The following is a 7,701-nucleotide window of genomic DNA, read 5'->3' as shown; positions in this document are numbered from 1 at the left end:
ATGCCCGGGCCCAGCACAACAAGCAAAGGTGTTAAGCCGCGATAGGGTCTGTGTCCACAACTTGTTATTTTTAAGTGTCAGACCATACGAATAATAACAGCCATGAGCCTCAACTGGGCAAATTAGTATTAATCACATTAGGGGGTTTTTTTTGTAAATATGTGGGCACGTATTAGTGGCTTTCCAGACTTTCCGACTACTCGGTGGGGATACAACAGTAGGCTGGTTTGCAGAGGACTGGTAAGCTGTGTTAGGCTACTGCACTCTGAACAAAGTCAGATGCAGCAGTTATCTCAGCATGGAAACATCCCCAAATATTTACAGAAATATTCATCTCTGACGGGGGCAACAGCAAAGACAAACACTGCTGTTCTCACTGCGTTGGCATGGCAGTGATCGTGAAGAGAGGAGCACATATGCTGGTATAGCCGTGGTCTGTTCACAGATGATGGCTCGATAATTGTTCAAAATTCAGTTCTCCGTGATTACTACCCTAATGGCTGACAGTGCGTTTGCTGATTAAAGCCTTGATGTGAGAGTAGTAAGAGGAGGAGGAGGAGGAGGAGGAGGAGGAGGAGGTCTGGCTAGAACACATTTAGACCACAAGTCACAGACAATCAAATGAACTGTAGAACGACTTCAGAATCAGCTGACTCAAGTGTTGGTCAATGGAGCGCTTTGAAGGGGAAAAGAGAAGAGCAACAAAAAAAAGAGAAGGGCGAAGGAAGGCGAGTGCTTGTGAAAGGGAGCACTGTCTGAGACGCCGGGGCCATCCCACTGTTCCCCGTCCACCCAGGCCCACTTCCGGCTGCCCCCTTTCCAAGCAGGGAGGCATTCCGGGCGAGAGGTCCTGATGAAAGGCTGCCCTGTTGTGTGCCCGCTCCGAGGCGACAGCCACAGGCAATTTACAAGGTGCCCTGCTGGGCTGAACTGTGACCCAGTCTCCGAGCGCTGCTCCCAGGTGACGGATGAAACACTGGCCCCCCTCACACCACCGGCCACAGCCACGGGCCGCCGCAGCCTACAATGCCTGGCTTTCTTCCTGATTGTAGTGCCCCATGCCACACCACTGGCAGTTGTAAACAGCCTTCAGCTCAGATCAAAGAGAGCTAATCTGAATTAAACACTGACACCCAGAGCGGGATTTATACCTTTTTAGAGTGAATGGGGGTAGACTCTATTACTTATGTCCAATGGATAGTGGAAGCATCCTGATCTCTTTGCTTCAAAATGAATATGTTTAGCATGCTAAATGGGTTTAGCGTGGAAGTGAGTGTATACGTGTGAAACGAGATCAGCACCAAGTGGGAGTTTAAGCAGCCACAGCGCACACACCTAAGCCCGACGCCGCATACTGACACCGAGACGCTGTCACAAATAAACAAACAGGACAGGCGGGCAGCACTGGGGCTGTGCGGCGTGACACGCGGTAACTAGGGAGAGGGAGAAATGCCAACCATCCCCCGCGGATCGGGTAGCACCGGGGTCTGTCAGCGCGCTCCCAGCGTGGTCAGGGCCGGCTGTAAAACACACCTCCCCGCCGGTCAGAGGTCAGGAGAGAGGCCTGGGAGAGATGCCAGCGGACGCACGTCTCTCGTGGATTTACAACGAAGCCTGACACATACTCACTGCCGGTGAAACAGTCAGCCTGCAATCTGGGGACCTCATCTAGTTACAAACAGTGAGAGACAGATGGATGAGAGAGAGAGAGAGGGAGAGAGAGAGAGAGAGAGAGAATGAGAGAGGCAGACAGACAGATGAGTCAAGAAGATGAGGTCCTAAATCTGCTGAGCCCTGACTATATTGAATATGATGAATATTCATGATATCTTTCTTCTGAAACATTTTGCTATGGTATATTGCATCAACAGAGATAATAACCATTTGAAAGATTCAGCCTGACCAGAAACATTGGCTGTCCTTTCCAACTGTGGAAGGGAGAACTAGGCCAGGCCATAACCACAAACGAAACGATAAGCAGTGCAATTTATACGGCAAAATGTGTATTTTTGAAACATTATGTGCAGATTGTTATTTACATAGGGTCATTTGAAGATTTAAACACAATGACAAAATAATGTCTGGTCATAAATAACAACTAATTGCCAGGCAGTGATTTTGAGAGGCAGTGCGCACACGCACACACACACACACACACACACACACACACACACACACACACACACACACACACACACACACACACACACACACACACACACACACACACACACAGACACAGACGCACGCACACACACACACACAGACACAGACTTGATCAGTTTAGCTGTTTCAACAATGGTGAGGGGCAGAGCCGTAGATAGGACACGCATTTGAATAAACACTGTAAACCTAACAGAATTGCACAATTGCTGTGGTTTAGACTGTGATGATACTTGAGATAACCAGTGAATGGCCAAGCTTCCATAATGGAGACTAAAACAATGGTGTCACACTGAAACATAAGCAAGAGGGAGAGGGTAGGAGTTACCGCTGGACTTTTTTCTTTCACTGCGTATTGCCCAGAGCATGATTAGATTACCATCATTTGGAAACTGCTACAAAACTAATGTAGGACTAGTTCTTGCCCCTGAAATATGGCCCCCCTCCCCCAAGCAATAGGGCTCATCATCACTATGGTACAGCCTCTCCATGTCTGCACAGCAGAGGTTACCGGGAATCAACACAGACAGGACAGAAGGGACACCAACGCACTAGCGTAGTATGAAGTATGGAAGTGATTGGCCTGATAGCACCTCTATGTGCAAAAGATGTTTGACCGGTTCCTTTTATAGACGTGGAGTTTAGCAGTCAGTGTGTGTCTGCCATGTTTCGGAGGCCTGGATCCAGGAAGCAGACATTTAGATATTTTTTTTCTGATGCAAGGTCAGCAAGAATGTGGAGGGGTAAGTGGGAAGGGGGGGGCTCATTTTGTTTTGTTTTACACAGTGGAAACAAGTCGCAAACAGTCCAATTTGTGGACGCTGGTTGCTAAATATAGGGCAATTTGGATGCCACAATTAATTTAATGTTGTGAACAGCTCATGGTAAAGTGTACATTTGGGGAAAGAGTTTCTTCCTTTACAGAGGTGGTGTTGTGATGACCTCACATAACCAGTACGAGGTGTAAGCTCACACTGAAGCAGACACTGAGAGAATGCATGGAATATTACTAGTATGATGATGTCATATTGCTTTATGGTAGACCATTGTGTTCGATCATGTGTTGGATTTCCAATAAACATATTTCGTCGTGTTCAACATATGACAAACTATTTTCAAATATGTGAAAAGATTGTTTGAATGTTTACGTAGATTGTCACACATGCTCAAACATTTCCTTGATAGACAGCATAACCATAAAAAAGGTTCATAAAAAATAATGAACAGGTTCATAAAAAGCCAGAGGTTTGAGCGATGTTGAGCAAACAGAATTGCTGACTTTAGAACAATTTTATTTTAGCATCAGATTGAGCTAATTTTCTCATTAGCATGTAATACATATGTAATAAACCCTATTTTGCACTCACATAATCTGTTTGTGACTTGATGGATAACATACTGACATTAGTTTAACTTAGTTAGCTTAGTTTAACCTTTCCCGTAATTGTGGGGAGGGGGGGGGGGTTGTTTTTTTCACTCAGTAGTATTAGTTTTAACATAGTAAAAAGTCTACTCACTATTTCTTTCCATACAATAAAAAATATTGAACTGCAAAACCAAATAAATGAGTGGGCTTTGAAGTAACAAAATGTATGTTTTAAATATATAATACATTTTGAAGAGTCTCAATGAAAAGCTGCTACTTCATATAAGGCTCAAAGACATCAGTATGGAAGAGCCTCTGGGCTTTAATACAAAACTATGGAACTTGGACCAAATGCTGGTACTGTAGGTGATAATGACATTCTGGAAAGTCACAGAAATGTCACAAGATCCTGAAGATACAGGCCAAATAGTGCAGAAAAAAGTTTAAAGTGGCAAAGACAGAACATCATGCAGAAATAGAGTTATGGGTTACATATAGTAAAGTATCCTACAGATAACAATAAAACAAGTTTTGTTCATGTTAGGCTAACACCTCCAGTCCTTATATTTACAATACATGTCTATGACAAGGTTTATTGACATCTTAAGGATGCATTACTAATGTTGTTACACGCTTGCCTCTCTGAGAATTTGACATGTCCCACTGCTTCTAAAACAAGATTAAAAATAACGCCTGTTTTAAGAGAAAAAAAAGAGATTTAGACTGACAAAAATCTCATTCAAGAGAGAACAACTTTTTGAACATTTGCTATCAGGGATGATTGCCCACTTGTCCAGGCCAGCCACTGTTTTTTTGTTGCCGAGATGAGAAACCATTGTAAGGACATTAATGCAAACCAGATGTTAAACTTGTGTCCTCAAAATGAATGGCCCTATTGGGAAGCCAAGTCAGGTCTCAGGGGACATTCCTTCGAAAGACTCCGCTGATTGGTCCATATTGAAACAACATGTCCAAGATAAACGGAGATTTGAAGGAAAAAAGAAAGAGGAGGCGGAGGGGGGAGGTGGTGTGGGGTGGGGTGGGGTGGGGTGGGGGGTCTTGGCCGACCCAGGCTGAAAATAAATCGTCGGGGCTGAAGGAGGGGCTTAGCTCATCCTCTAAGGAAAACAGAGGCTTTCGCAAGTGACTGACATACATGATGGCTGTGGCGCCAGCCTCGCTCTGGCTGCAGCCCACTCCGCCGGCTGCCTGCATGCGGGGAGCGCCGGGGAGCGTCGGGGGGCTGGACTGTTTTTGCACTGATGTCACAAGGCCACAAGTCCCCCGCTTTTTTTCCATCCAGTTGTTCACATTTTGCTCTTTTGATTCTGTCTTGCTGAACATGGCTTTTTAGTGTCTGAGAATGGCACTTCTGGACAGTTTTTTGGAGTAAACAGGGCAGTGCTTTGGCAAAACAAAAGCATAGTTTCCTGTTTGGAGCTGCAGAGTGGTTGACGCTGCCTTTGATGTATCAGGTCATTAATCATTTATCTATGGCAAGGAAACATAGAAACATATATGGTTGAGAAACCAAAGTATGATCATTCTTAAAAGCTGTCTGGATGTCTCTCTCGGTTACTGACTTATCTTACTGCTCCATCATAAGCAAGTTCAGCATGACATCTAAACAGAATTATCATGTTTACCTCTAAGCATATCATAGCAAACATGCCATCATAATAATCATGATAATATATCACTTGGAGATGGCAATATTCACACACACACACACACACACACACACACACACACACACACAGTACACACACACACACTCCCACGCATACACACACACACACACACACACACACACACACACACAAACACACAAACACACACACACACACACACTATCTGTAGTCATTCAGCTAAACAAATTTAATCTAAAACGGCGCGCACCGTGGCACTGGCGTGTTTTGCCATGGGTGTGTGTGGTGCAGTCCGGCGGGGGCTCTATATTAGCCCAATTTAATTTCTCTCTCCTGAGAGATTTGTGGGGAAAACAGAAGCCCACCGCGCCGCCACGGCGAAAGGTGATCCGGCGCCCATGCATCATCCCGCGTGTGAAAGGATTTAAGAGCCAGCCGGCACCCCAGCAGGCTCCGGAGGCAGCTCCCCGAGCCTGCTGGACGCGCGTGTTTGTGGAGCCTTCTGGAACCATCCATTAGGGCGCGAGGTGAGGGGCATTTTCAACACAGGAAGCCGACTGGGGCCCGCGCTCGCCCTTCACCTCGCACCGACGGGCCTTCCTCCTCCCAGCCCTCCGCCAGGGCGGAGTGCCACTCAGGTACGCCAACAAGGCCGACGGGGACCAGAGGTGGGAAGGGAAGGAATCGGGGTGAGAGGTAACAAATATCTCTAACCCCGGAGGGGAGGCGAGCCAGTGAAATAATGGCCGTTTCAACTATTTCATTTGTTCCCGGATGCGGGAACATAAGTCAGCGAATGTCTGGTGGGCTTGTCTCCAGGACATGATGTGCATTCGGTGAAGATAAGGTGGTGGTCATTTTGAGTTCTTAATATTGTGATGCAGTCGGCTCAGTAATTCATCAACTGTGCTCTGAATTGTATATTTGCAGGACTGAATCTCCACAGGTTTCCTTGTCCATTTAGGCTAAGGTTGCATTCTAAGTAAATAAAGTATAAAGTGATTTAGTACTCAAAAAGTACACACTTGAGAATTTCTGCTCACCTCAAGTCAATTTATACATGCAATATCTAATAACAGCGGCTGACCAGACACCTAAGACAATACTTCACCACCATGAGGTAAAAATTCATATATTGCATGTGTCCTGCTGTTGCTCAAATAATGGTGTTATTTTTGGAGGATCTGGTCACTTGCAACTGCCCAAGAATGTCAGTAAACAAAGTAAAATAACCAAAAAATAGTAGCATTGTAATTGACAAATGACAGTATGTAAGGTATCACAACATCAGCATTCAAACACACTGAACCGAAGAAACTTTAGCTGTGCAGTAACCTCCATGTGAGCATCGAGCTGAAGAAGATCTGCTAAAAAAAGACTAGCCCTTGTACCAGGCCGTGCACCTTTTCAAGCTGTGCAGCTCCAACGCTGAGAGTCTAAAGAGAGACTCCAAATAACACAATAGCTGGAAAGCAGGAGAGTAGCTATGCCTTTTCCTCTGTCAGTGGTCTGCTCGGCCCTTTTTGTAAGCACTTCCATCCTGTGAAAGTCCCTCATTCGTGTGTGTGTGTGTGTGTGTGCGTGTGTGAGTGTGTGTGTGTTACACATACTCACACACACTCTCTCTCTCTCACACACACACACACACACACAGACCTCCACCTGCTAGGGCCCCGGCTCTTGTGGCGGCCCCAGTCCCCGCGCCCGTGGCCCAGCCTCTCCCCCTCATTTGCCTGGCGCCAGTGCTCAATGGGCCCTGCACTTTGATTATTTGTGTTAACAGTTAATTTAGTGCCGCAGACACATGTGCCAAAGCTGCCTTCACTTCCTCATGCATTACCAACAAATGTGACTTTTATGAGTTCCTTTTTTTCTCTCTCTCTTTCTCCTCTCTCTCTTTCTCTCTCACTCTCTCCACTGGACCCCCCCCACCCCCAACCCCTCCCCATGCACCCCCACCCCACCCCTCCTCGGCGTCTCTTGTTCTAACCCTGTGACGGTCGGCAAACCTCCCACTCTCTCTCTCTCTCTCTCTCTCTCTCTCTCTCTCTCTCTCTCTCTCTCTCTCTCTCTCAGTTCAGTCTTAATCTCTTCCACATCTTGCATGAGAAAGTTATTTCGGGCTCCTCTGTTCCCAGTGTTTGCATTATCAGGAATACATTTCATGTAAGTTTATGGGCCTCTTGCAACCACAGAGGCACTCTCCAAACTGAAAATCTCTCTCACGGTAGAGGAAAATATATCTGCAGGAAAAAGTCAGTACATACACAATGCTTCCAAGTACATTAAAATGGACTTCGGCTGAATTTGTCAAACAAGAAAACTCTGAATATCCCTGATGATTTAGTGAAATCATGACAGATACACTAAACAGCTCCCATTTTAAATTTCATTTAGCTTACTGTGATCATAATATTCCTTTTATAGTAGAACCTATAGTGTATGTCGCTTATGAAGTCTCCCCTTCAAACCCACAAATGATTCATACTTCTCAGATTAAAAAGGATTCCTTGAAAACCATCC

This window comes from Sardina pilchardus, chromosome 2 (assembly GCF_963854185.1).
Source record: "Sardina pilchardus chromosome 2, fSarPil1.1, whole genome shotgun sequence".
Taxonomy (NCBI): domain Eukaryota; kingdom Metazoa; phylum Chordata; class Actinopteri; order Clupeiformes; family Clupeidae; genus Sardina; species Sardina pilchardus.
Note: the sequence above shows the minus strand (reverse complement) of the source record.